Source organism: Labrus mixtus, chromosome 9 (assembly GCF_963584025.1).
Source record: "Labrus mixtus chromosome 9, fLabMix1.1, whole genome shotgun sequence".
Classification (NCBI taxonomy): domain Eukaryota; kingdom Metazoa; phylum Chordata; class Actinopteri; order Labriformes; family Labridae; genus Labrus; species Labrus mixtus.
In genome coordinates this window covers 28,737,882-28,759,986 of record NC_083620.1, presented here as the reverse complement: position 1 = coordinate 28,759,986, position 22,105 = coordinate 28,737,882, and the positions used below count along the sequence as shown (strand labels likewise).

Genomic DNA, 22,105 nt, shown 5'->3' with positions numbered 1-22,105 from the left:
TTATCCTGCCCTTGACGATAATCCTGACATACTCGGGTTTCTCTTCATATCGTACAAGTCTTTCGCCTTTTACTAAAGACTTCCGTGGAGAGGAACACTACTGAGTTCAACTTATTTTTGGCAGGCTTAGCCTTGTAGCTGAGCCTCTCTATTATGTGGAAAGCAAAGAACCTATCCAATACAATTTGGCTTGCGATCTAGAGTCACATTTTAGAGTGATTAGTGGCTAGTTTTACAATTATGTAGCTGCTGTGATGACCAATTAGAAAGAGTGTACAACAAGGTGAGAGCAGTTCCATTGGATAAAGACTGTGACAGGGATGCACATGGCCTAGTATGCAACAGGCCAAGTCAGGCTTACCGTGAGTGTAGTAGCCAGGGCGACGTGTGTTATGCTGCCCTTGACGATGATCCTGACATACTCGGGTTTCTCTTCATATCGTACAAGTCTTTCGCCTTTTACTAAAGACTTCCGTGGAGAGGAACACTATTGAGTTCAACTTATTTTTGGCAGGCTTAGCCTTGTAGCTGAGCCTCTCTATTATGTGGAAAGCAAAGAACCTATCCAATGCAATTACCCCAGAGGTCGTGAGCCAAATTTTAGAGTGATTTGTGGCTAGTTTTACAATTATGCAGCTGCTGTGATGACCAATTAGAAAGAGTGTACAACAAGGTGAGAGCAATTCCATTGGATAAAGACTGTGACAGGGATGCACATGGCCTAGTATGCAACAGGCCAAGTCAGGCTTCCCGTGAGTGTAGTAGCCAGGGCGACGTGTGTTATCCTGCCCTTGACGACGATCCTGACTTACTCAGGTTTCTCTTCATATCGTACAAGTCTTTCGCCTTTTACTAAAGACTTCCGTGGAGAGGAACGCTATTGAGTTCAACTTATTTTTGGCAGGCTTAGCCTTGTAGCTGAGCCTCTCTATTATGTGGAAAGCAAAGAACCTATCCAATGCAATTACCCCAGAGGTCGTGAGCCAAATTTTAGAGTGATTTGTGGCTAGTTTTACAATTATGCAGCTGCTGTGATGACCAATTAGAAAGAGTGTACAACAAGGTGAGAGCAATTCCATTGGATAAAGACTGTGACAGGGATGCACATGGCCTAGTATGCAACAGGCCAAGTCAGGCTTCCCGTGAGTGTAGTAGCCAGGGCGACGTGTGTTATCCTGCCCTTGACGACGATCCTGACTTACTCAGGTTTCTCTTCATATCATACAAGTCTTTCGCCTTTTACTAAAGACTTCCGTGGAGAGGAACGCTATTGAGTTCAACTTATTTTTGGCAGGCTTAGCCTTGTAGCTGAGCCTCTCTATTATGTGGAAAGCAAAGAACCTATCCAATGCAATTACCCCAGAGGTCGTGAGCCAAATTTTAGAGTGATTTGTGGCTAGTTTTACAATTATGCAGCTGCTGTGATGACCAATTAGAAAGAGTGTACAACAAGGTGAGAGCAATTCCATTGGATAAAGACTGTGACAGGGATGCACATGGCCTAGTATGCAACAGGCCAAGTCAGGCTTACCGTGAGTGTAGTAGCCAGGGCGACGTGTGTTATCCTGCCCTTGACGATAATCCTGACATACTCGGGTTTATCTTCATATCGTACAAGTCTTTCGCCTTTTACTAAAGACTTCCGTGGAGAGGAACACTACTGAGTTCAACTTATTTTTGGCAGGCTTAGCCTTGTAGCTGAGCCTCTCTATTATGTGGAAAGTAAAGAACCTATCCAATACAATTTGGCTTGCGATCTAGAGTCACATTTTAGAGTGATTAGTGGCTAGTTTTACAATTATGTAGCTGCTGTGATGACCAATTAGAAAGAGTGTACAACAAGGTGAGAGCAGTTCCATTGGATAAAGACTGTGACAGGGATGCACATGGCCTAGTATGCAACAGGCCAAGTCAGGCTTACCGTGAGTGTAGTAGCCAGGGCGACGTGTGTTAGGCTGCCCTTGACGATGATCCTGACATACTCGGGTTTCTCTTCATTTCGTACAAGTCTTTCGCCTTTTACTAAAGACTTCCGTGGAGAGGAACACTATTGAGTTCAGCTTATTTTTGGCAGGCTTAGCCTTGTAGCTGAGCCTCTCTATTATGTGGAAAGCAAATAACTTATCCAATGCAATTTGGCTTGAGATCTATAGAGATATTTTAGAGTCATTAGTGGCTAGTTTCACAATTATGCAGTTGCTGTGATGACCAATTAGAAAGAGTGTACAACAAGGTGAGAGCAATTCCATTGGATAAAGACTGTGACAGGGATGCACATGGCCTAGTATGCAACAGGCCAAGTCAGGCTTCCCGTGAGTGTAGTAGCCAGGGCGACGTGTGTTATCCTGCCCTTGACGACGATCCTGACTTACTCAGGTTTCTCTTCATATCGTACAAGTTTTTCGCCTTTTACTAAAGACTTCCGTGGAGAGGAACGCTATTGAGTTCAACTTATTTTTGGCAGGCTTAGCCTTGTAGCTGAGCCTCTCTATTATGTGGAAAGCAAAGAACCTATCCAATGCAATTACCCCAGAGGTCGTGAGCCAAATTTTAGAGTGATTTGTGGCTAGTTTTACAATTATGCAGCTGCTGTGATGACCAATTAGAAAGAGTGTACAACAAGGTGAGAGCAATTCCATTGGATAAAGACTGTGACAGGGATGCACATGGCCTAGTATGCAACAGGCCAAGTCAGGCTTCCCGTGAGTGTAGTAGCCAGGGCGACGTGTGTTATCCTGCCCTTGACGATAATCCTGACATACTCGGGTTTATCTTCATATCATACAAGTCTTTCGCCTTTTACTAAAGACTTCCGTGGAGAGGAACACTACTGAGTTCAACTTATTTTTGGCAGGCTTAGCCTTGTAGCTGAGCCTCTCTATTATGTGGAAAGTAAAGAACCTATCCAATACAATTTGGCTTGCGATCTAGAGTCACATTTTAGAGTGATTAGTGGCTAGTTTCACAATTATGCAGTTGCTGTGATGACCAATTAGAAAGAGTGTACAACAAGGTGAGAGCAATTCCATTGGATAAAGACTGTGACAGGGATGCACATGGCCTAGTATGCAACAGGCCAAGTCAGGCTTCCCGTGAGTGTAGTGGCCAGGGCGACGTGTGTTATCCTGCCCTTGACGATGATCTTGACATACTCGGGTTTCTCTTCATATCGTACAAGTCTTTCGCCTTTTACTAAAGACTTCCGTGGAGAAGAACACTTTTGAGTTCAACTTATTTTTGGCAGGCTTAGCCTTGTAGCTGAGTCTCTCTATTATGTGGAAAGCAAAGAATCTATCCAATGCAATTTGGCTTGTCATCTAGAGTCAAATTTTAGAGTGATTAGTGGCTAGTTTTACAATTATGCAGCTGCTGTGATGACCAATTAGAAAGAGTGTACAACAAGGTGAGAGCAGTTCCATTGGATAAAGACTGTGACAGGGATGCACATGGCCTAGTATGCGACAAGTCAAGTCAGGCTTACCGTGAGTGTAGTGGCCAGGGCGACGTGTGTTATCCTGCCCTTGACGACGAACCTGACATACTCTGGTTGCTCTTCATATCGTACAAGTCTTTCGCCTTTTACTAAAGACTTCCGTGGAGAGGAACACTATTGAGTTCAACTTATTTTTGGTAGGCTTAGCCTTGTAGCTGAGCCTCTCTATTATGTGGAAAGCAAAGAACCTATCCAATGCAATTTGGCTTGCGATCTAGAGTCACATTTTAGAGTGATTAGTGGCTAGTTTTACAATTATGCAGTTGCTGTGATGACCAATTAGAAAGAGTGTACAACAAGGTGAGAGCAATTCCATTGGATAAAGACTGTGACAGGGATGCACAAGGCCTAGTATGCAACAGGCCAAGTCAGGCTTCCCGTGAGTGTAGTGGCCAGGGCGACGTGTGTTATCCTGCCCTTGACGATGATCTTGACATACTCGGGTTTCTCTTCATATCGTACAAGTCTTTCGCCTTTTACTAAAGACTTCCGTGGAGAGGAACACTATTGAGTTCAACTTATTTTTGGCAGGCTTAGCCTTGTAGCTGAGCCTCTCTATTATGTGGAAAGCAAATAACTTATCCAATGCAATTTGGCTTGAGGTCTATAGAGACATTTTAGAGTCATTAGTGGCTAGTTTCACAATTATGCAGTTGCTGTGATGACCAATTAGAAAGAGTGTACAACAAGGTGAGAGCAATTCCATTGGATAAAGACTGTGACAGGGATGCACATGGCCTAGTATGCAACAGGCCAAGTCAGGCTTCCCGTGAGTGTAGTGGCCAGGGCGACGTGTGTTATCCTGCCCTTGACGATGATCTTGACATACTCGGGTTTCTCTTCATATCGTACAAGTCTTTCGCCTTTTACTAAAGACTTCCGTGGAGAGGAACACTATTGAGTTCAACTTATTTTTGGCAGGCTTAGCCTTGTAGCTGAGCCTCTCTATTATGTGGAAAGCAAAGAACCTATCCAATGCAATTACCCCAGAGGTCGTGAGCCAAATTTTAGAGTCATTAGTGGCTAGTTTCACAATTATGCAGTTGCTGTGATGACCAATTAGAAAGAGTGTACAACAAGGTGAGAGCAATTCCATTGGATAAAGACTGTGACAGGGATGCACATGGCCTAGTATGCAACAGGCCAAGTCAGGCTTCCCGTGAGTGTAGTGGCCAGGGCGACGTGTGTTATCCTGCCCTTGACGATGATCTTGACATACTCGGGTTTCTCTTCATATCGTACAAGTCTTTCGCCTTTTACTAAAGACTTCCGTGGAGAAGAACACTATTGAGTTCAACTTATTTTTGGCAGGCTTAGCCTTGTAGCTGAGCCTCTCTATTATGTGGAAAGCAAAGAACCTATCCAATGCAATTACCCCAGAGGTCGTGAGCCAAATTTTAGAGTCATTAGTGGCTAGTTTCACAATTATGCAGTTGCTGTGATGACCAATTAGAAAGAGTGTACAACAAGGTGAGAGCAATTCCATTGGATAAAGACTGTGACAGGGATGCACATGGCCTAGTATGCAACAGGCCAAGTCAGGCTTCCCGTGAGTGTAGTGGCCAGGGCGACGTGTGTTATCCTGCCCTTGACGATGATCTTGACATACTCGGGTTTCTCTTCATATCGTACAAGTCTTTCGCCTTTTACTAAAGACTTCCGTGGAGAAGAACACTTTTGAGTTCAACTTATTTTTGGCAGGCTTAGCCTTGTAGCTGAGTCTCTCTATTATGTGGAAAGCAAAGAATCTATCCAATGCAATTTGGCTTGTCATCTAGAGTCAAATTTTAGAGTGATTAGTGGCTAGTTTTACAATTATGCAGCTGCTGTGATGACCAATTAGAAAGAGTGTACAACAAGGTGAGAGCAGTTCCATTGGATAAAGACTGTGACAGGGATGCACATGGCCTAGTATGCGACAAGTCAAGTCAGGCTTACCGTGAGTGTAGTGGCCAGGGCGACGTGTGTTATCCTGCCCTTGACGACGAACCTGACATACTCTGGTTGCTCTTCATATCGTACAAGTCTTTCGCCTTTTACTAAAGACTTCCGTGGAGAGGAACACTATTGAGTTCAACTTATTTTTGGTAGGCTTAGCCTTGTAGCTGAGCCTCTCTATTATGTGGAAAGCAAAGAACCTATCCAATGCAATTTGGCTTGCGATCTAGAGTCACATTTTAGAGTGATTAGTGGCTAGTTTTACAATTATGCAGTTGCTGTGATGACCAATTAGAAAGAGTGTACAACAAGGTGAGAGCAATTCCATTGGATAAAGACTGTGACAGGGATGCACAAGGCCTAGTATGCAACAGGCCAAGTCAGGCTTCCCGTGAGTGTAGTGGCCAGGGCGACGTGTGTTATCCTGCCCTTGACGATGATCTTGACATACTCGGGTTTCTCTTCATATCGTACAAGTCTTTCGCCTTTTACTAAAGACTTCCGTGGAGAGGAACACTATTGAGTTCAACTTATTTTTGGCAGGCTTAGCCTTGTAGCTGAGCCTCTCTATTATGTGGAAAGCAAAGAACCTATCCAATGCAATTACCCCAGAGGTCGTGAGCCAAATTTTAGAGTGATTTGTGGCTAGTTTTACAATTATGCAGCTGCTGTGATGACCAATTAGAAAGAGTGTACAACAAGGTGAGAGCAATTCTATTGGATAAAGACTGTGACAGGGATGCACATGGCCTAGTATGCAACAGGCCAAGTCAGGCTTACCGTGAGTGTAGTAGCCAGGGCGACGTGTGTTATGCTGCCCTTGACGATGATCCTGACATACTCGGGTTTCTCTTCATATCGTACAAGTCTTTCGCCTTTTACTAAATACTTCCGTGGAGAGGAACACTATTGAGTTCAGCTTATTTTTGGCAGGCTTAGCCTTGTAGCTGAGCCTCTCTATTATGTGGAAAGCAAATAACTTATCCAATGCAATTTGGCTTGAGGTCTATAGAGACATTTTAGAGTCATTAGTGGCTAGTTTCACAATTATGCAGTTGCTGTGATGACCAATTAGAAAGAGTGTACAACAAGGTGAGAGCAATTCCATTGGATAAAGACTGTGACAGGGATGCACATGGCCTAGTATGCAACAGGCCAAGTCAGGCTTCCCGTGAGTGTAGTGGCCAGGGCGACGTGTGTTATCCTGCCCTTGACGATGATCTTGACATACTCGGGTTTCTCTTCATATCGTACAAGTCTTTCGCCTTTTACTAAAGACTTCCGTGGAGAGGAACACTATTGAGTTCAACTTATTTTTGGCAGGCTTAGCCTTGTAGCTGAGCCTCTCTATTATGTGGAAAGCAAAGAACCTATCCAATGCAATTTGGCTTGTCATCTAGAGTCAAATTTTAGAGTGATTAGTGGCTAGTTTCACAATTATGCAGTTGCTGTGATGACCAATTAGAAAGAGTGTACAACAAGGTGAGAGCAATTCCATTGGATAAAGACTGTGACAGGGATGCACATGGCCTAGTATGCAACAGGCCAAGTCAGGCTTCCCGTGAGTGTAGTGGCCAGGGCGACGTGTGTTATCCTGCCCTTGACGATGATCTTGACATACTCGGGTTTCTCTTCATATCGTACAAGTCTTTCGCCTTTTACTAAAGACTTCCGTGGAGAAGAACACTTTTGAGTTCAACTTATTTTTGGCAGGCTTAGCCTTGTAGCTGAGTCTCTCTATTATGTGGAAAGCAAAGAATCTATCCAATGCAATTTGGCTTGTCATCTAGAGTCAAATTTTAGAGTGATTAGTGGCTAGTTTTACAATTATGCAGCTGCTGTGATGACCAATTAGAAAGAGTGTACAACAAGGTGAGAGCAGTTCCATTGGATAAAGACTGTGACAGGGATGCACATGGCCTAGTATGCGACAAGTCAAGTCAGGCTTACCGTGAGTGTAGTGGCCAGGGCGACGTGTGTTATCCTGCCCTTGACGACGAACCTGACATACTCTGGTTGCTCTTCATATCGTACAAGTCTTTCGCCTTTTACTAAAGACTTCCGTGGAGAGGAACACTATTGAGTTCAACTTATTTTTGGTAGGCTTAGCCTTGTAGCTGAGCCTCTCTATTATGTGGAAAGCAAAGAACCTATCCAATGCAATTTGGCTTGCGATCTAGAGTCACATTTTAGAGTGATTAGTGGCTAGTTTTACAATTATGCAGTTGCTGTGATGACCAATTAGAAAGAGTGTACAACAAGGTGAGAGCAATTCCATTGGATAAAGACTGTGACAGGGATGCACAAGGCCTAGTATGCAACAGGCCAAGTCAGGCTTCCCGTGAGTGTAGTGGCCAGGGCGACGTGTGTTATCCTGCCCTTGACGATGATCTTGACATACTCGGGTTTCTCTTCATATCGTACAAGTCTTTCGCCTTTTACTAAAGACTTCCGTGGAGAGGAACACTATTGAGTTCAACTTATTTTTGGCAGGCTTAGCCTTGTAGCTGAGCCTCTCTATTATGTGGAAAGCAAAGAACCTATCCAATGCAATTACCCCAGAGGTCGTGAGCCAAATTTTAGAGTGATTTGTGGCTAGTTTTACAATTATGCAGCTGCTGTGATGACCAATTAGAAAGAGTGTACAACAAGGTGAGAGCAATTCTATTGGATAAAGACTGTGACAGGGATGCACATGGCCTAGTATGCAACAGGCCAAGTCAGGCTTACCGTGAGTGTAGTAGCCAGGGCGACGTGTGTTATGCTGCCCTTGACGATGATCCTGACATACTCGGGTTTCTCTTCATATCGTACAAGTCTTTCGCCTTTTACTAAATACTTCCGTGGAGAGGAACACTATTGAGTTCAGCTTATTTTTGGCAGGCTTAGCCTTGTAGCTGAGCCTCTCTATTATGTGGAAAGCAAAGAACCTATCCAATGCAATTTGGCTTGCGATCTAGAGTCACATTTTAGAGTGATTAGTGGCTAGTTTTACAATTATGCAGCTGCTGTGATGACCAATTAGAAAGAGTGTACAACAAGGTGAGAGCAATTCCATTGGATAAAGATTGTGACAGGGATGCACATGGCCTAGTATGCAACAGGCCAAGTCAGGCTTCCCGTGAGTGTAGTAGCCAGGGCGACGTGTGTTATCCTGCCCTTGACGATAATCCTGACATACTCGGGTTTCTCTTCATATCGTACAAGTCTTTCGCCTTTTACTAAAGACTTCCGTGGAGAGGAACACTACTGAGTTCAACTTATTTTTGGCAGGCTTAGCCTTGTAGCTGAGCCTCTCTATTATGTGGAAAGCAAAGAACCTATCCAATACAATTTGGCTTGCGATCTAGAGTCACATTTTAGAGTGATTAGTGGCTAGTTTTACAATTATGTAGCTGCTGTGATGACCAATTAGAAAGAGTGTACAACAAGGTGAGAGCAGTTCCATTGGATAAAGACTGTGACAGGGATGCACATGGCCTAGTATGCAACAGGCCAAGTCAGGCTTACCGTGAGTGTAGTAGCCAGGGCGACGTGTGTTATGCTGCCCTTGACGATGATCCTGACATACTCGGGTTTCTCTTCATATCGTACAAGTCTTTCGCCTTTTACTAAAGACTTCCGTGGAGAGGAACACTATTGAGTTCAACTTATTTTTGGCAGGCTTAGCCTTGTAGCTGAGCCTCTCTATTATGTGGAAAGCAAAGAACCTATCCAATGCAATTACCCCAGAGGTCGTGAGCCAAATTTTAGAGTGATTTGTGGCTAGTTTTACAATTATGCAGCTGCTGTGATGACCAATTAGAAAGAGTGTACAACAAGGTGAGAGCAATTCCATTGGATAAAGACTGTGACAGGGATGCACATGGCCTAGTATGCAACAGGCCAAGTCAGGCTTCCCGTGAGTGTAGTGGCCAGGGCGACGTGTGTTATCCTGCCCTTGACGATGATCTTGACATACTCGGGTTTCTCTTCATATCGTACAAGTCTTTCGCCTTTTACTAAAGACTTCCGTGGAGAAGAACACTTTTGAGTTCAACTTATTTTTGGCAGGCTTAGCCTTGTAGCTGAGTCTCTCTATTATGTGGAAAGCAAAGAATCTATCCAATGCAATTTGGCTTGTCATCTAGAGTCAAATTTTAGAGTGATTAGTGGCTAGTTTTACAATTATGCAGCTGCTGTGATGACCAATTAGAAAGAGTGTACAACAAGGTGAGAGCAATTCCATTGGATAAAGACTGTGACAGGGATGCACATGGCCTAGTATGCAACAGGCCAAGTCAGGCTTCCCGTGAGTGTAGTAGCCAGGGCGACGTGTGTTATGCTGCCCTTGACGATGATCCTGACATACTCGGGTTTCTCTTCATATCGTACAAGTCTTTCGCCTTTTACTAAATACTTCCGTGGAGAGGAACACTATTGAGTTCAGCTTATTTTTGGCAGGCTTAGCCTTGTAGCTGAGCCTCTCTATTATGTGGAAAGCAAAGAACCTATCCAATGCAATTTGGCTTGCGATCTAGAGTCACATTTTAGAGTGATTAGTGGCTAGTTTTACAATTATGCAGCTGCTGTGATGACCAATTAGAAAGAGTGTACAACAAGGTGAGAGCAATTCCATTGGATAAAGATTGTGACAGGGATGCACATGGCCTAGTATGCAACAGGCCAAGTCAGGCTTCCCGTGAGTGTAGTAGCCAGGGCGACGTGTGTTATCCTGCCCTTGACGATAATCCTGACATACTCGGGTTTCTCTTCATATCGTACAAGTCTTTCGCCTTTTACTAAAGACTTCCGTGGAGAGGAACACTACTGAGTTCAACTTATTTTTGGCAGGCTTAGCCTTGTAGCTGAGCCTCTCTATTATGTGGAAAGCAAAGAACCTATCCAATACAATTTGGCTTGCGATCTAGAGTCACATTTTAGAGTGATTAGTGGCTAGTTTTACAATTATGTAGCTGCTGTGATGACCAATTAGAAAGAGTGTACAACAAGGTGAGAGCAGTTCCATTGGATAAAGACTGTGACAGGGATGCACATGGCCTAGTATGCAACAGGCCAAGTCAGGCTTACCGTGAGTGTAGTAGCCAGGGCGACGTGTGTTATGCTGCCCTTGACGATGATCCTGACATACTCGGGTTTCTCTTCATATCGTACAAGTCTTTCGCCTTTTACTAAAGACTTCCGTGGAGAGGAACACTATTGAGTTCAACTTATTTTTGGCAGGCTTAGCCTTGTAGCTGAGCCTCTCTATTATGTGGAAAGCAAAGAACCTATCCAATGCAATTACCCCAGAGGTCGTGAGCCAAATTTTAGAGTGATTTGTGGCTAGTTTTACAATTATGCAGCTGCTGTGATGACCAATTAGAAAGAGTGTACAACAAGGTGAGAGCAATTCCATTGGATAAAGACTGTGACAGGGATGCACATGGCCTAGTATGCAACAGGCCAAGTCAGGCTTCCCGTGAGTGTAGTAGCCAGGGCGACGTGTGTTATCCTGCCCTTGACGACGATCCTGACTTACTCAGGTTTCTCTTCATATCGTACAAGTCTTTCGCCTTTTACTAAAGACTTCCGTGGAGAGGAACGCTATTGAGTTCAACTTATTTTTGGCAGGCTTAGCCTTGTAGCTGAGCCTCTCTATTATGTGGAAAGCAAAGAACCTATCCAATGCAATTACCCCAGAGGTCGTGAGCCAAATTTTAGAGTGATTTGTGGCTAGTTTTACAATTATGCAGCTGCTGTGATGACCAATTAGAAAGAGTGTACAACAAGGTGAGAGCAATTCCATTGGATAAAGACTGTGACAGGGATGCACATGGCCTAGTATGCAACAGGCCAAGTCAGGCTTCCCGTGAGTGTAGTAGCCAGGGCGACGTGTGTTATCCTGCCCTTGACGACGGTCCTGACTTACTCAGGTTTCTCTTCATATCATACAAGTCTTTCGCCTTTTACTAAAGACTTCCGTGGAGAGGAACGCTATTGAGTTCAACTTATTTTTGGCAGGCTTAGCCTTGTAGCTGAGCCTCTCTATTATGTGGAAAGCAAAGAACTTATCCAATGCAATTTGGCTTGAGGTCTATAGAGACATTTTAGAGTCATTAGTGGCTAGTTTCACAATTATGCAGTTGCTGTGATGACCAATTAGAAAGAGTGTACAACAAGGTGAGAGCAGTTCCATTGGATAAAGACTGTGACAGGGATGCACATGGCCTAGTATGCGACAAGTCAAGTCAGGCTTACCGTGAGTGTAGTGGCCAGGGCGACGTGTGTTATCCTGCCCTTGACGACGAACCTGACATACTCTGGTTGCTCTTCATATCGTACAAGTCTTTCGCCTTTTACTAAAGACTTCCGTGGAGAGGAACACTATTGAGTTCAACTTATTTTTGGTAGGCTTAGCCTTGTAGCTGAGCCTCTCTATTATGTGGAAAGCAAAGATCCTATCCAATGCAATTTGGCTTGCGATCTAGAGTCACATTTTAGAGTGATTAGTGGCTAGTTTTACAATTATGCAGTTGCTGTGATGACCAATTAGAAAGAGTGTACAACAAGGTGAGAGCAATTCCATTGGATAAAGACTGTGACAGGGATGCACAAGGCCTAGTATGCAACAGGCCAAGTCAGGCTTCCCGTGAGTGTAGTGGCCAGGGCGACGTGTGTTATCCTGCCCTTGACGATGATCTTGACATACTCGGGTTTCTCTTCATATCGTACAAGTCTTTCGCCTTTTACTAAAGACTTCCGTGGAGAGGAACACTATTGAGTTCAACTTATTTTTGGCAGGCTTAGCCTTGTAGCTGAGCCTCTCTATTATGTGGAAAGCAAAGAACCTATCCAGTGCAATTACCCCAGAGGTCGTGAGCCAAATTTTAGAGTGATTTGTGGCTAGTTTTACAATTATGCAGCTGCTGTGATGACCAATTAGAAAGAGTGTACAACAAGGTGAGAGCAATTCTATTGGATAAAGACTGTGACAGGGATGCACATGGCCTAGTATGCAACAGGCCAAGTCAGGCTTACCGTGAGTGTAGTAGCCAGGGCGACGTGTGTTATGCTGCCCTTGACGATGATCCTGACATACTCGGGTTTCTCTTCATATCGTACAAGTCTTTCGCCTTTTACTAAATACTTCCGTGGAGAGGAACACTAATGAGTTCAGCTTATTTTTGGCAGGCTTAGCCTTGTAGCAGAGCCTCTCTATTATGTGGAAAGCAAATAACTTATCCAATGCAATTTGGCTTGAGGTCTATAGAGACATTTTAGAGTCATTAGTGGCTAGTTTCACAATTATGCAGTTGCTGTGATGACCAATTAGAAAGAGTGTACAACAAGGTGAGAGCAATTCCATTGGATAAAGACTGTGACAGGGATGCACATGGCCTAGTATGCAACAGGCCAAGTCAGGCTTACCGTGAGTGTAGTAGCCAGGGCGACGTGTGTTATGCTGCCCTTGACGATGATCCTGACTCGGGTTTCTCTTCATATCGTACAAGTCTTTCGCCTTTTACTAAAGACTTCCGTGGAGAGGAACGCTATTGAGTTCAACTTATTTTTGGCAGGCTTAGCCTTGTAGCTGAGCCTCTCTATTATGTGGAAAGCAAAGAACTTATCCAATGCAATTTGGCTTGAGGTCTATAGAGACATTTTAGAGTCATTAGTGGCTAGTTTCACAATTATGCAGTTGCTGTGATGACCAATTAGAAAGAGTGTACAACAAGGTGAGAGCAGTTCCATTGGATAAAGACTGTGACAGGGATGCACATGGCCTAGTATGCGACAAGTCAAGTCAGGCTTACCGTGAGTGTAGTGGCCAGGGCGACGTGTGTTATCCTGCCCTTGACGACGAACCTGACATACTCTGGTTGCTCTTCATATCGTACAAGTCTTTCGCCTTTTACTAAAGACTTCCGTGGAGAGGAACACTATTGAGTTCAACTTATTTTTGGTAGGCTTAGCCTTGTAGCTGAGCCTCTCTATTATGTGGAAAGCAAAGAACCTATCCAATGCAATTTGGCTTGCGATCTAGAGTCACATTTTAGAGTGATTAGTGGCTAGTTTTACAATTATGCAGTTGCTGTGATGACCAATTAGAAAGAGTGTACAACAAGGTGAGAGCAATTCCATTGGATAAAGACTGTGACAGGGATGCACAAGGCCTAGTATGCAACAGGCCAAGTCAGGCTTCCCGTGAGTGTAGTGGCCAGGGCGACGTGTGTTATCCTGCCCTTGACGATGATCTTGACATACTCGGGTTTCTCTTCATATCGTACAAGTCTTTCGCCTTTTACTAAAGACTTCCGTGGAGAGGAACACTATTGAGTTCAACTTATTTTTGGCAGGCTTAGCCTTGTAGCTGAGCCTCTCTATTATGTGGAAAGCAAAGAACCTATCCAGTGCAATTACCCCAGAGGTCGTGAGCCAAATTTTAGAGTGATTTGTGGCTAGTTTTACAATTATGCAGCTGCTGTGATGACCAATTAGAAAGAGTGTACAACAAGGTGAGAGCAATTCTATTGGATAAAGACTGTGACAGGGATGCACATGGCCTAGTATGCAACAGGCCAAGTCAGGCTTACCGTGAGTGTAGTAGCCAGGGCGACGTGTGTTATGCTGCCCTTGACGATGATCCTGACATACTCGGGTTTCTCTTCATATCGTACAAGTCTTTCGCCTTTTACTAAATACTTCCGTGGAGAGGAACACTAATGAGTTCAGCTTATTTTTGGCAGGCTTAGCCTTGTAGCTGAGCCTCTCTATTATGTGGAAAGCAAATAACTTATCCAATGCAATTTGGCTTGAGGTCTATAGAGACATTTTAGAGTCATTAGTGGCTAGTTTCACAATTATGCAGTTGCTGTGATGACCAATTAGAAAGAGTGTACAACAAGGTGAGAGCAATTCCATTGGATAAAGACTGTGACAGGGATGCACATGGCCTAGTATGCAACAGGCCAAGTCAGGCTTACCGTGAGTGTAGTAGCCAGGGCGACGTGTGTTATGCTGCCCTTGACGATGATCCTGACTCGGGTTTCTCTTCATATCGTACAAGTCTTTCGCCTTTTACTAAAGACTTCCGTGGAGAGGAACGCTATTGAGTTCAACTTATTTTTGGCAGGCTTAGCCTTGTAGCTGAGCCTCTCTATTATGTGGAAAGCAAAGAACTTATCCAATGCAATTTGGCTTGAGGTCTATAGAGACATTTTAGAGTCATTAGTGGCTAGTTTCACAATTATGCAGTTGCTGTGATGACCAATTAGAAAGAGTGTACAACAAGGTGAGAGCAGTTCCATTGGATAAAGACTGTGACAGGGATGCACATGGCCTAGTATGCGACAAGTCAAGTCAGGCTTACCGTGAGTGTAGTGGCCAGGGCGACGTGTGTTATCCTGCCCTTGACGACGAACCTGACATACTCTGGTTGCTCTTCATATCGTACAAGTCTTTCGCCTTTTACTAAAGACTTCCGTGGAGAGGAACACTATTGAGTTCAACTTATTTTTGGTAGGCTTAGCCTTGTAGCTGAGCCTCTCTATTATGTGGAAAGCAAAGAACCTATCCAATGCAATTTGGCTTGCGATCTAGAGTCACATTTTAGAGTGATTAGTGGCTAGTTTTACAATTATGCAGTTGCTGTGATGACCAATTAGAAAGAGTGTACAACAAGGTGAGAGCAATTCCATTGGATAAAGACTGTGACAGGGATGCACAAGGCCTAGTATGCAACAGGCCAAGTCAGGCTTCCCGTGAGTGTAGTGGCCAGGGCGACGTGTGTTATCCTGCCCTTGACGATGATCTTGACATACTCGGGTTTCTCTTCATATCGTACAAGTCTTTCGCCTTTTACTAAAGACTTCCGTGGAGAGGAACACTATTGAGTTCAACTTATTTTTGGCAGGCTTAGCCTTGTAGCTGAGCCTCTCTATTATGTGGAAAGCAAAGAACCTATCCAGTGCAATTACCCCAGAGGTCGTGAGCCAAATTTTAGAGTGATTTGTGGCTAGTTTTACAATTATGCAGCTGCTGTGATGACCAATTAGAAAGAGTGTACAACAAGGTGAGAGCAATTCTATTGGATAAAGACTGTGACAGGGATGCACATGGCCTAGTATGCAACAGGCCAAGTCAGGCTTACCGTGAGTGTAGTAGCCAGGGCGACGTGTGTTATGCTGCCCTTGACGATGATCCTGACATACTCGGGTTTCTCTTCATATCGTACAAGTCTTTCGCCTTTTACTAAATACTTCCGTGGAGAGGAACACTATTGAGTTCAGCTTATTTTTGGCAGGCTTAGCCTTGTAGCTGAGCCTCTCTATTATGTGGAAAGCAAATAACTTATCCAATGCAATTTGGCTTGAGGTCTATAGAGACATTTTAGAGTCATTAGTGGCTAGTTTCACAATTATGCAGTTGCTGTGATGACCAATTAGAAAGAGTGTACAACAAGGTGAGAGCAATTCCATTGGATAAAGACTGTGACAGGGATGCACATGGCCTAGTATGCAACAGGCCAAGTCAGGCTTACCGTGAGTGTAGTAGCCAGGGCGACGTGTGTTATGCTGCCCTTGACGATGATCCTGACTCGGGTTTCTCTTCATATCGTACAAGTCTTTCGCCTTTTACTAAAGACATCCGTGGAGAGGAACACTATTGAGTTCAACTTATTTTTGGCAGGCTTAGCCTTGTAGCTGAGCCTCTCTATTATGTGGAAAGCAAAGAACCTATCCAATGCAATTACCCCAGAGGTCGTGAGCCAAATTTTAGAGTGATTTGTGGCTAGTTTTACAATTATGCAGCTGCTGTGATGACCAATTAGAAAGAGTGTACAACAAGGTGAGAGCAATTCCATTGGATAAAGACTGTGACAGGGATGCACATGGCCTAGTATGCAACAGGCCAAGTCAGGCTTCCCGTGAGTGTAGTAGCCAGGGCGACGTGTGTTATCCTGCCCTTGACGACGATCCTGACTTACTCAGGTTTCTCTTCATATCGTACAAGTCTTTTGCCTTTTACTAAAGACTTCCGTGGAGAGGAACGCTATTGAGTTCAACTTATTTTTGGCAGGCTTAGCCTTGTAGCTGAGCCTCTCTATTATGTGGAAAGCAAAGAACCTATCCAATGCAATTACCCCAGAGGTCGTGAGCCAAATTTTAGAGTGATTTGTGGCTAGTTTTACAATTATGCAGCTGCTGTGATGACCAATTAGAAAGAGTGTACAACAAGGTGAGAGCAATTCCATTGGATAAAGACTGTGACAGGGATGCACATGGCCTAGTATGCAACAGGCCAAGTCAGGCTTCCCGTGAGTGTAGTAGCCAGGGCGACGTGTGTTATCCTGCCCTTGACGACGATCCTGACTTACTCAGGTTTCTCTTCATATCATACAAGTCTTTCGCCTTTTACTAAAGACTTCCGTGGAGAGGAACGCTATTGAGTTCAACTTATTTTTGGCAGGCTTAGCCTTGTAGCTGAGCCTCTCTATTATGTGGAAAGCAAAGAACCTATCCAATGCAATTACCCCAGAGGTCGTGAGCCAAATTTTAGAGTGAATTGTGGCTAGTTTTACAATTATGCAGCTGCTGTGATGACCAATTAGAAAGAGTGTACAACAAGGTGAGAGCAATTCCATTGGATAAAGACTGTGACAGGGATGCACATGGCCTAGTATGCAACAGGCCAAGTCAGGCTTACCGTGAGTGTAGTAGCCAGGGCGACGTGTGTTATCCTGCCCTTGACGATAATCCTGACATACTCGGGTTTATCTTCATATCGTACAAGTCTTTCGCATTTTACTAAAGGCTTCCGTGGAGAGGAACACTACTGAGTTCAACTTATTTTTGGCAGGCTTAGCCTTGTAGCTGAGCCTCTCTATTATGTGGAAAGTAAAGAACCTATCCAATACAATTTGGCTTGCGATCTAGAGTCACATTTTAGAGTGATTAGTGGCTAGTTTTACAATTATGTAGCTGCTGTGATGACCAATTAGAAAGAGTGTACAACAAGGTGAGAGCAGTTCCATTGGATAAAGACTGTGACAGGGATGCACATGGCCTAGTATGCAACAGGCCAAGTCAGGCTTACCGTGAGTGTAGTAGCCAGGGCGACGTGTGTTAGGCTGCCCTTGACGATGATCCTGACATACTCGGGTTTCTCTTCATTTCGTACAAGTCTTTCGCCTTTTACTAAAGACTTCCGTGGAGAGGAACACTATTGAGTTCAGCTTATTTTTGGCAGGCTTAGCCTTGTAGCTGAGCCTCTCTATTATGTGGAAAGCAAATAACTTATCCAATGCAATTTGGCTTGAGATCTATAGAGATATTTTAGAGTCATTAGTGGCTAGTTTCACAATTATGCAGTTGCTGTGATGACCAATTAGAAAGAGTGTACAACAAGGTGAGAGCAATTCCATTGGATAAAGACTGTGACAGGGATGCACATGGCCTAGTATGCAACAGGCCAAGTCAGGCTTCCCGTGAGTGTAGTGGCCAGGGCGACGTGTGTTATCCTGCCCTTGACGATGATCTTGGCATACTCGGGTTTCTCTTCATATCGTACAAGTCTTTCGCCTTTTACTAAAGACTTCCGTGGAGAAGAACACTTTTGAGTTCAACTTATTTTTGGCAGGCTTAGCCTTGTAGCTGAGTCTCTCTATTATGTGGAAAGCAAAGAATCTATCCAATGCAATTTGGCTTGTCATCTAGAGTCACATTTTAGAGTGATTAGTGGCTAGTTTTACAATTATGCAGCTGCTGTGATGACCAATTAGAAAGAGTGTACAACAAGGTGAGAGCAGTTCCATTGGATAAAGACTGTGACAGGGATGCACATGGCCTAGTATGCGACAAGTCAAGTCAGGCTTACCGTGAGTGTAGTGGCCAGGGCGACGTGTGTTATCCTGCCCTTGACGATGATCTTGACATACTCGGGTTTCTCTTCATATCGTACAAGTCTTTCGCCTTTTACTAAAGACTTCCGTGGAGAGGAACACTATTGAGTTCAACTTATTTTTGGCAGGCTTAGCCTTGTAGCTGAGCCTCTCTATTATGTGGAAAGCAAAGAACCTATCCAATGCAATTACCCCAGAGGTCGTGAGCCAAATTTTAGAGTGATTTGTGGCTAGTTTTACAATTATGCAGCTGCTGTGATGACCAATTAGAAAGAGTGTACAACAAGGTGAGAGCAATTCTATTGGATAAAGACTGTGACAGGGATGCACATGGCCTAGTATGCAACAGGCCAAGTCAGGCTTACCGTGAGTGTAGTAGCCAGGGCGACGTGTTTTATGCTGCCCTTGACGATGATCCTGACATACTCGGGTTTCTCTTCATATCGTACAAGTCTTTCGCCTTTTACTAAATACTTCCGTGGAGAGGAACACTATTGAGTTCAGCTTATTTTTGGCAGGCTAAGCCTTGTAGCTGAGCCTCTCTATTATGTGGAAAGCAAATAACTTATCCAATGCAATTTGGCTTGAGGTCTATAGAGACATTTTAGAGTCATTAGTGGCTAGTTTCACAATTATGCAGTTGCTGTGATGACCAATTAGAAAGAGTGTACAACAAGGTGAGAGCAATTCCATTGGATAAAGACTGTGACAGGGATGCACATGGCCTAGTATGCAACAGGCCAAGTCAGGCTTCCCGTGAGTGTAGTAGCCAGGGCGACGTGTGTTATCCTGCCCTTGACGATAATCCTGACATACTCGGGTTTCTCTTCATATCGTACAAGTCTTTCGCCTTTTACTAAAGACTTCCGTGGAGAGGAACACTACTGAGTTCAACTTATTTTTGGCAGGCTTAGCCTTGTAGCTGAGCCTCTCTATTATGTGGAAAGCAAAGAACCTATCCAATACAATTTGGCTTGCGATCTAGAGTCACATTTTAGAGTGATTAGTGGCTAGTTTTACAATTATGTAGCTGCTGTGATGACCAATTAGAAAGAGTGTACAACAAGGTGAGAGCAGTTCCATTGGATAAAGACTGTGACAGGGATGCACATGGCCTAGTATGCAACAGGCCAAGTCAGGCTTACCGTGAGTGTAGTAGCCAGGGCGACGTGTGTTATGCTGCCCTTGACGATGATCCTGACATACTCGGGTTTCTCTTCATATCGTACAAGTCTTTCGCCTTTTACTAAAGACTTCCGTGGAGAGGAACACTATTGAGTTCAACTTATTTTTGGCAGGCTTAGCCTTGTAGCTGAGCCTCTCTATTATGTGGAAAGCAAATAACTTATCCAATGCAATTTGGCTTGAGATCTATAGAGACATTTTAGAGTCATTAGTGGCTAGTTTCACAATTATGCAGTTGCTGTGATGACCAATTAGAAAGAGTGTACAACAAGGTGAGAGCAATTCCATTGGATAAAGACTGTGACAGGGATGCACAAGGCCTAGTATGCAACAGGCCAAGTCAGGCTTCCCGTGAGTGTAGTGGCCAGGGCGACGTGTGTTATCCTGCCCTTGACGATGATCTTGACATACTCGGGTTTCTCTTCATATCGTACAAGTCTTTCGCCTTTTACTAAAGACTTCCGTGGAGAGGAACACTATTGAGTTCAACTTATTTTTGGCAGGCTTAGCCTTGTCGCTGAGCCTCTCTATTATGTGGAAAGCAAAGAACCTATCCAATGCAATTACCCCAGAGGTCGTGAGTCACATTTTAGAGTGATTAGTGGCTAGTTTTACAATTATGCAGCTGCTGTGATGACCAATTAGAAAGAGTGTACAACAAGGTGAGAGCAATTCCATTGGATAAAGACTGTGACAGGGATGCACAAGGCCTAGTATGCAACAGGCCAAGTCAGGCTTCCCGTGAGTGTAGTGGCCAGGGCGACGTGTGTTATCCTGCCCTTGACGATGATCTTGACATACTCGGGTTTCTCTTCATATCGTACAAGTCTTTCGCCTTTTACTAAAGACTTCCGTGGAGAAGAACACTTTTGAGTTCAACTTATTTTTGGCAGGCTTAGCCTTGTAGCTGAGTCTCTCTATTATGTGGAAAGCAAAGAATCTATCCAATGCAATTTGGCTTGTCATCTAGAGTCACATTTTAGAGTGATTAGTGGCTAGTTTTACAATTATGCAGTTGCTGTGTTGACCAATTAGAAAGAGTGTACAACAAGGTGAGAGCAATTCCATTGGATAAAGACTGTGACAGGGATGCACATGGCCTAGTATGCAACAGGCCAAGTCAGGCTTACCGTGAGTGTAGTAGCCAGGGCGACGTGTGTTATGCTGCCCTTGACGATGATCCTGACATACTCGGGTTTCTCTTCATATCGTACAAGTCTTTCGCCTTTTACTAAAGACTTCCGTGGAGAGGAACACTATTGAGTTCAGCTTATTTTTGGCAGGCTTAGCCTTGTAGCTGAGCCTCTCTATTATGTGGAAAGCAAATAACTTATCCAATGCAATTTGGCTTGAGATCTATAGAGACATTTTAGAGTGATTAGTGGCTAGTTTCACAATTATGCAGCTGCTGTGATGACCAATTAGAAAGAGTGTACAACAAGGTGAGAGCAATTCCATTGGATAAAGACTGTGACAGGGATGCACATGGCCTACTATGCAACAGGCCAAGTCAGGCTTCCCGTGAGTGTAGTGGCCAGGGCGACGTGTGTTATCCTGCCCTTGACGATGATCCTGACATACTCGAGTTTCTCTTCATATCGTACAAGTCTTTCGCCTTTTACTAAAGACTTCCGTGGAGAGGAACACTATTGAGTTCAACTTATTTTTGGCAGGCTTAGCCTTGTAGCTGAGCCTCTCTATTATGTAGAAAGCAAAGAACCTATCCAGTGCAATTTGACTTGCGATCTAGAGTCACATTTTAGAGTGATTAGTGGCTAGTTTTACAATTATGCAGCTGCTGTGATGACCAATTAGAAAGAGTGTACAACAAGGTGAGAGCAATTCCATTGGATAAAGATTGTGACAGGGATGCACATGGCCTAGTATGCAACAGGCCAAGACAGGCTTCCCGTGAGTGTAGTAGCCAGGGCGACGTGTGTTATCCTGCCCTTGACGATAATCCTGACATACTCGGGTTTCTCTTCATATCGTACAAGTCTTTCGCCTTTTACTAAAGACTTCCGTGGAGAGGAACACTATTGAGTTCAACTTATTTTTGGCAGGCTTAGCCTTGTAGCTGAGCCTCTCTATTATGTAGAAAGCAAAGAACCTATCCAATGCAATTTGACTTGCGATCTAGAGTCACATTTTAGAGTGATTAGTGGCTAGTTTTACAATTATGCAGTTGCTGTGATGACCAATTAGAAAGAGTGTACAACAAGGTGAGAGCAATTCCATTGGATAAAGACTGTGACAGGGATGCACATGGCCTAGTCAGGCTTCCCGTGAGTGTAGTGGCCAGGGCGACGTGTGTTATCCTGCCCTTGACGATGATCCTGACATACTCAGGTTTCTCTTCATATCGTACAAGTCTTTCGCCTTTTACTAAAGACTTCCGTGGAGAGGAACACTATTGAGTTCAACTTATTTTTGGCAGGCTTAGCCTTGTAGCTGAGCCTCTCTATTATGTGGAAAGCAAAGAACCTATCCAATGCAATTTGGCTTGCGATCTAGAGTCACATTTTAGAGTGATTAGTGGCTAGTTTACAATTATGCAGTTGCTGTGATGACCAATTAGAAAGAGTGTACAACAAGGTGAGAGCAAT

At 44.0% G+C, this 22,105-nt stretch overlaps 57 non-coding genes across 57 annotated transcripts; all 57 read left to right on the top strand.

The window, feature by feature from the left end:
* The first annotated feature begins 28 nt into the window (after positions 1-28).
* Positions 29-145, top strand: LOC132981089 (U5 spliceosomal RNA). Its single transcript, XR_009674321.1, has one exon. It is a non-coding gene; the product is annotated as a U5 spliceosomal RNA (small nuclear RNA).
* A 273-nt stretch (positions 146-418) lies between these two features.
* On the top strand, positions 419-535 carry LOC132981011 (U5 spliceosomal RNA). Its single transcript, XR_009674247.1, has one exon. It is a non-coding gene; the product is annotated as a U5 spliceosomal RNA (small nuclear RNA).
* A 273-nt stretch (positions 536-808) lies between these two features.
* On the top strand, positions 809-925 carry LOC132981107 (U5 spliceosomal RNA). Its single transcript, XR_009674338.1, has one exon. It is a non-coding gene; the product is annotated as a U5 spliceosomal RNA (small nuclear RNA).
* Positions 926-1,198: 273 nt separating this feature from the next.
* Positions 1,199-1,315, top strand: LOC132981249 (U5 spliceosomal RNA). The gene has a single exon (XR_009674474.1). It is a non-coding gene; the product is annotated as a U5 spliceosomal RNA (small nuclear RNA).
* Positions 1,316-1,588: 273 nt separating this feature from the next.
* Positions 1,589-1,705, top strand: LOC132981288 (U5 spliceosomal RNA). The gene has a single exon (XR_009674512.1). It is a non-coding gene; the product is annotated as a U5 spliceosomal RNA (small nuclear RNA).
* A 273-nt stretch (positions 1,706-1,978) lies between these two features.
* Positions 1,979-2,095, top strand: LOC132981137 (U5 spliceosomal RNA). Its single transcript, XR_009674366.1, has one exon. It is a non-coding gene; the product is annotated as a U5 spliceosomal RNA (small nuclear RNA).
* Positions 2,096-2,368: 273 nt separating this feature from the next.
* LOC132981208 (U5 spliceosomal RNA) lies at positions 2,369-2,485 on the top strand. The gene has a single exon (XR_009674436.1). It is a non-coding gene; the product is annotated as a U5 spliceosomal RNA (small nuclear RNA).
* Positions 2,486-2,758: 273 nt separating this feature from the next.
* Positions 2,759-2,875, top strand: LOC132981314 (U5 spliceosomal RNA). The gene has a single exon (XR_009674539.1). It is a non-coding gene; the product is annotated as a U5 spliceosomal RNA (small nuclear RNA).
* A 273-nt stretch (positions 2,876-3,148) lies between these two features.
* Positions 3,149-3,264, top strand: LOC132981273 (U5 spliceosomal RNA). The gene has a single exon (XR_009674498.1). It is a non-coding gene; the product is annotated as a U5 spliceosomal RNA (small nuclear RNA).
* A 274-nt stretch (positions 3,265-3,538) lies between these two features.
* LOC132981130 (U5 spliceosomal RNA) lies at positions 3,539-3,655 on the top strand. The gene has a single exon (XR_009674360.1). It is a non-coding gene; the product is annotated as a U5 spliceosomal RNA (small nuclear RNA).
* Positions 3,656-3,928: 273 nt separating this feature from the next.
* LOC132981009 (U5 spliceosomal RNA) lies at positions 3,929-4,045 on the top strand. Its single transcript, XR_009674245.1, has one exon. It is a non-coding gene; the product is annotated as a U5 spliceosomal RNA (small nuclear RNA).
* Positions 4,046-4,318: 273 nt separating this feature from the next.
* LOC132981008 (U5 spliceosomal RNA) lies at positions 4,319-4,435 on the top strand. Its single transcript, XR_009674244.1, has one exon. It is a non-coding gene; the product is annotated as a U5 spliceosomal RNA (small nuclear RNA).
* A 273-nt stretch (positions 4,436-4,708) lies between these two features.
* LOC132981255 (U5 spliceosomal RNA) lies at positions 4,709-4,825 on the top strand. Its single transcript, XR_009674481.1, has one exon. It is a non-coding gene; the product is annotated as a U5 spliceosomal RNA (small nuclear RNA).
* Positions 4,826-5,098: 273 nt separating this feature from the next.
* Positions 5,099-5,214, top strand: LOC132981272 (U5 spliceosomal RNA). Its single transcript, XR_009674497.1, has one exon. It is a non-coding gene; the product is annotated as a U5 spliceosomal RNA (small nuclear RNA).
* A 274-nt stretch (positions 5,215-5,488) lies between these two features.
* LOC132981129 (U5 spliceosomal RNA) lies at positions 5,489-5,605 on the top strand. The gene has a single exon (XR_009674359.1). It is a non-coding gene; the product is annotated as a U5 spliceosomal RNA (small nuclear RNA).
* Positions 5,606-5,878: 273 nt separating this feature from the next.
* Positions 5,879-5,995, top strand: LOC132981007 (U5 spliceosomal RNA). The gene has a single exon (XR_009674243.1). It is a non-coding gene; the product is annotated as a U5 spliceosomal RNA (small nuclear RNA).
* Positions 5,996-6,268: 273 nt separating this feature from the next.
* On the top strand, positions 6,269-6,385 carry LOC132981283 (U5 spliceosomal RNA). The gene has a single exon (XR_009674507.1). It is a non-coding gene; the product is annotated as a U5 spliceosomal RNA (small nuclear RNA).
* Positions 6,386-6,658: 273 nt separating this feature from the next.
* LOC132981006 (U5 spliceosomal RNA) lies at positions 6,659-6,775 on the top strand. Its single transcript, XR_009674242.1, has one exon. It is a non-coding gene; the product is annotated as a U5 spliceosomal RNA (small nuclear RNA).
* Positions 6,776-7,048: 273 nt separating this feature from the next.
* Positions 7,049-7,164, top strand: LOC132981271 (U5 spliceosomal RNA). Its single transcript, XR_009674496.1, has one exon. It is a non-coding gene; the product is annotated as a U5 spliceosomal RNA (small nuclear RNA).
* A 274-nt stretch (positions 7,165-7,438) lies between these two features.
* Positions 7,439-7,555, top strand: LOC132981128 (U5 spliceosomal RNA). Its single transcript, XR_009674358.1, has one exon. It is a non-coding gene; the product is annotated as a U5 spliceosomal RNA (small nuclear RNA).
* Positions 7,556-7,828: 273 nt separating this feature from the next.
* On the top strand, positions 7,829-7,945 carry LOC132981005 (U5 spliceosomal RNA). Its single transcript, XR_009674241.1, has one exon. It is a non-coding gene; the product is annotated as a U5 spliceosomal RNA (small nuclear RNA).
* A 273-nt stretch (positions 7,946-8,218) lies between these two features.
* LOC132981282 (U5 spliceosomal RNA) lies at positions 8,219-8,335 on the top strand. Its single transcript, XR_009674506.1, has one exon. It is a non-coding gene; the product is annotated as a U5 spliceosomal RNA (small nuclear RNA).
* A 273-nt stretch (positions 8,336-8,608) lies between these two features.
* On the top strand, positions 8,609-8,725 carry LOC132981088 (U5 spliceosomal RNA). The gene has a single exon (XR_009674320.1). It is a non-coding gene; the product is annotated as a U5 spliceosomal RNA (small nuclear RNA).
* Positions 8,726-8,998: 273 nt separating this feature from the next.
* On the top strand, positions 8,999-9,115 carry LOC132981004 (U5 spliceosomal RNA). The gene has a single exon (XR_009674240.1). It is a non-coding gene; the product is annotated as a U5 spliceosomal RNA (small nuclear RNA).
* Positions 9,116-9,388: 273 nt separating this feature from the next.
* LOC132981270 (U5 spliceosomal RNA) lies at positions 9,389-9,504 on the top strand. Its single transcript, XR_009674495.1, has one exon. It is a non-coding gene; the product is annotated as a U5 spliceosomal RNA (small nuclear RNA).
* Positions 9,505-9,778: 274 nt separating this feature from the next.
* LOC132981279 (U5 spliceosomal RNA) lies at positions 9,779-9,895 on the top strand. Its single transcript, XR_009674504.1, has one exon. It is a non-coding gene; the product is annotated as a U5 spliceosomal RNA (small nuclear RNA).
* Positions 9,896-10,168: 273 nt separating this feature from the next.
* LOC132981087 (U5 spliceosomal RNA) lies at positions 10,169-10,285 on the top strand. The gene has a single exon (XR_009674319.1). It is a non-coding gene; the product is annotated as a U5 spliceosomal RNA (small nuclear RNA).
* A 273-nt stretch (positions 10,286-10,558) lies between these two features.
* Positions 10,559-10,675, top strand: LOC132981003 (U5 spliceosomal RNA). Its single transcript, XR_009674239.1, has one exon. It is a non-coding gene; the product is annotated as a U5 spliceosomal RNA (small nuclear RNA).
* Positions 10,676-10,948: 273 nt separating this feature from the next.
* Positions 10,949-11,065, top strand: LOC132981106 (U5 spliceosomal RNA). Its single transcript, XR_009674337.1, has one exon. It is a non-coding gene; the product is annotated as a U5 spliceosomal RNA (small nuclear RNA).
* Positions 11,066-11,338: 273 nt separating this feature from the next.
* On the top strand, positions 11,339-11,455 carry LOC132981247 (U5 spliceosomal RNA). The gene has a single exon (XR_009674473.1). It is a non-coding gene; the product is annotated as a U5 spliceosomal RNA (small nuclear RNA).
* A 273-nt stretch (positions 11,456-11,728) lies between these two features.
* On the top strand, positions 11,729-11,845 carry LOC132981126 (U5 spliceosomal RNA). Its single transcript, XR_009674356.1, has one exon. It is a non-coding gene; the product is annotated as a U5 spliceosomal RNA (small nuclear RNA).
* A 273-nt stretch (positions 11,846-12,118) lies between these two features.
* Positions 12,119-12,235, top strand: LOC132981002 (U5 spliceosomal RNA). Its single transcript, XR_009674238.1, has one exon. It is a non-coding gene; the product is annotated as a U5 spliceosomal RNA (small nuclear RNA).
* Positions 12,236-12,508: 273 nt separating this feature from the next.
* Positions 12,509-12,621, top strand: LOC132981286 (U5 spliceosomal RNA). Its single transcript, XR_009674510.1, has one exon. It is a non-coding gene; the product is annotated as a U5 spliceosomal RNA (small nuclear RNA).
* A 273-nt stretch (positions 12,622-12,894) lies between these two features.
* On the top strand, positions 12,895-13,011 carry LOC132981143 (U5 spliceosomal RNA). The gene has a single exon (XR_009674372.1). It is a non-coding gene; the product is annotated as a U5 spliceosomal RNA (small nuclear RNA).
* Positions 13,012-13,284: 273 nt separating this feature from the next.
* Positions 13,285-13,401, top strand: LOC132981125 (U5 spliceosomal RNA). Its single transcript, XR_009674355.1, has one exon. It is a non-coding gene; the product is annotated as a U5 spliceosomal RNA (small nuclear RNA).
* Positions 13,402-13,674: 273 nt separating this feature from the next.
* On the top strand, positions 13,675-13,791 carry LOC132981001 (U5 spliceosomal RNA). The gene has a single exon (XR_009674237.1). It is a non-coding gene; the product is annotated as a U5 spliceosomal RNA (small nuclear RNA).
* Positions 13,792-14,064: 273 nt separating this feature from the next.
* On the top strand, positions 14,065-14,181 carry LOC132981265 (U5 spliceosomal RNA). Its single transcript, XR_009674490.1, has one exon. It is a non-coding gene; the product is annotated as a U5 spliceosomal RNA (small nuclear RNA).
* A 269-nt stretch (positions 14,182-14,450) lies between these two features.
* On the top strand, positions 14,451-14,567 carry LOC132981142 (U5 spliceosomal RNA). The gene has a single exon (XR_009674371.1). It is a non-coding gene; the product is annotated as a U5 spliceosomal RNA (small nuclear RNA).
* Positions 14,568-14,840: 273 nt separating this feature from the next.
* On the top strand, positions 14,841-14,957 carry LOC132981124 (U5 spliceosomal RNA). The gene has a single exon (XR_009674354.1). It is a non-coding gene; the product is annotated as a U5 spliceosomal RNA (small nuclear RNA).
* A 273-nt stretch (positions 14,958-15,230) lies between these two features.
* On the top strand, positions 15,231-15,347 carry LOC132981000 (U5 spliceosomal RNA). Its single transcript, XR_009674236.1, has one exon. It is a non-coding gene; the product is annotated as a U5 spliceosomal RNA (small nuclear RNA).
* Positions 15,348-15,620: 273 nt separating this feature from the next.
* Positions 15,621-15,737, top strand: LOC132981278 (U5 spliceosomal RNA). Its single transcript, XR_009674503.1, has one exon. It is a non-coding gene; the product is annotated as a U5 spliceosomal RNA (small nuclear RNA).
* A 269-nt stretch (positions 15,738-16,006) lies between these two features.
* LOC132981251 (U5 spliceosomal RNA) lies at positions 16,007-16,123 on the top strand. The gene has a single exon (XR_009674476.1). It is a non-coding gene; the product is annotated as a U5 spliceosomal RNA (small nuclear RNA).
* A 273-nt stretch (positions 16,124-16,396) lies between these two features.
* Positions 16,397-16,513, top strand: LOC132981121 (U5 spliceosomal RNA). The gene has a single exon (XR_009674351.1). It is a non-coding gene; the product is annotated as a U5 spliceosomal RNA (small nuclear RNA).
* A 273-nt stretch (positions 16,514-16,786) lies between these two features.
* On the top strand, positions 16,787-16,903 carry LOC132981246 (U5 spliceosomal RNA). The gene has a single exon (XR_009674472.1). It is a non-coding gene; the product is annotated as a U5 spliceosomal RNA (small nuclear RNA).
* A 273-nt stretch (positions 16,904-17,176) lies between these two features.
* LOC132981318 (U5 spliceosomal RNA) lies at positions 17,177-17,293 on the top strand. Its single transcript, XR_009674542.1, has one exon. It is a non-coding gene; the product is annotated as a U5 spliceosomal RNA (small nuclear RNA).
* Positions 17,294-17,566: 273 nt separating this feature from the next.
* On the top strand, positions 17,567-17,683 carry LOC132981136 (U5 spliceosomal RNA). Its single transcript, XR_009674365.1, has one exon. It is a non-coding gene; the product is annotated as a U5 spliceosomal RNA (small nuclear RNA).
* A 273-nt stretch (positions 17,684-17,956) lies between these two features.
* LOC132981268 (U5 spliceosomal RNA) lies at positions 17,957-18,072 on the top strand. Its single transcript, XR_009674493.1, has one exon. It is a non-coding gene; the product is annotated as a U5 spliceosomal RNA (small nuclear RNA).
* A 274-nt stretch (positions 18,073-18,346) lies between these two features.
* On the top strand, positions 18,347-18,463 carry LOC132980998 (U5 spliceosomal RNA). The gene has a single exon (XR_009674234.1). It is a non-coding gene; the product is annotated as a U5 spliceosomal RNA (small nuclear RNA).
* A 273-nt stretch (positions 18,464-18,736) lies between these two features.
* On the top strand, positions 18,737-18,849 carry LOC132981266 (U5 spliceosomal RNA). Its single transcript, XR_009674491.1, has one exon. It is a non-coding gene; the product is annotated as a U5 spliceosomal RNA (small nuclear RNA).
* A 277-nt stretch (positions 18,850-19,126) lies between these two features.
* On the top strand, positions 19,127-19,243 carry LOC132981086 (U5 spliceosomal RNA). Its single transcript, XR_009674318.1, has one exon. It is a non-coding gene; the product is annotated as a U5 spliceosomal RNA (small nuclear RNA).
* A 273-nt stretch (positions 19,244-19,516) lies between these two features.
* LOC132980997 (U5 spliceosomal RNA) lies at positions 19,517-19,633 on the top strand. The gene has a single exon (XR_009674233.1). It is a non-coding gene; the product is annotated as a U5 spliceosomal RNA (small nuclear RNA).
* A 273-nt stretch (positions 19,634-19,906) lies between these two features.
* On the top strand, positions 19,907-20,024 carry LOC132981090 (U5 spliceosomal RNA). Its single transcript, XR_009674322.1, has one exon. It is a non-coding gene; the product is annotated as a U5 spliceosomal RNA (small nuclear RNA).
* Positions 20,025-20,296: 272 nt separating this feature from the next.
* LOC132981267 (U5 spliceosomal RNA) lies at positions 20,297-20,412 on the top strand. Its single transcript, XR_009674492.1, has one exon. It is a non-coding gene; the product is annotated as a U5 spliceosomal RNA (small nuclear RNA).
* Positions 20,413-20,686: 274 nt separating this feature from the next.
* On the top strand, positions 20,687-20,803 carry LOC132981098 (U5 spliceosomal RNA). The gene has a single exon (XR_009674330.1). It is a non-coding gene; the product is annotated as a U5 spliceosomal RNA (small nuclear RNA).
* Positions 20,804-21,076: 273 nt separating this feature from the next.
* LOC132981145 (U5 spliceosomal RNA) lies at positions 21,077-21,193 on the top strand. Its single transcript, XR_009674374.1, has one exon. It is a non-coding gene; the product is annotated as a U5 spliceosomal RNA (small nuclear RNA).
* Positions 21,194-21,466: 273 nt separating this feature from the next.
* LOC132980996 (U5 spliceosomal RNA) lies at positions 21,467-21,583 on the top strand. Its single transcript, XR_009674232.1, has one exon. It is a non-coding gene; the product is annotated as a U5 spliceosomal RNA (small nuclear RNA).
* Positions 21,584-21,840: 257 nt separating this feature from the next.
* Positions 21,841-21,957, top strand: LOC132981333 (U5 spliceosomal RNA). Its single transcript, XR_009674557.1, has one exon. It is a non-coding gene; the product is annotated as a U5 spliceosomal RNA (small nuclear RNA).
* The last annotated feature ends 148 nt before the right edge of the window (positions 21,958-22,105 follow it).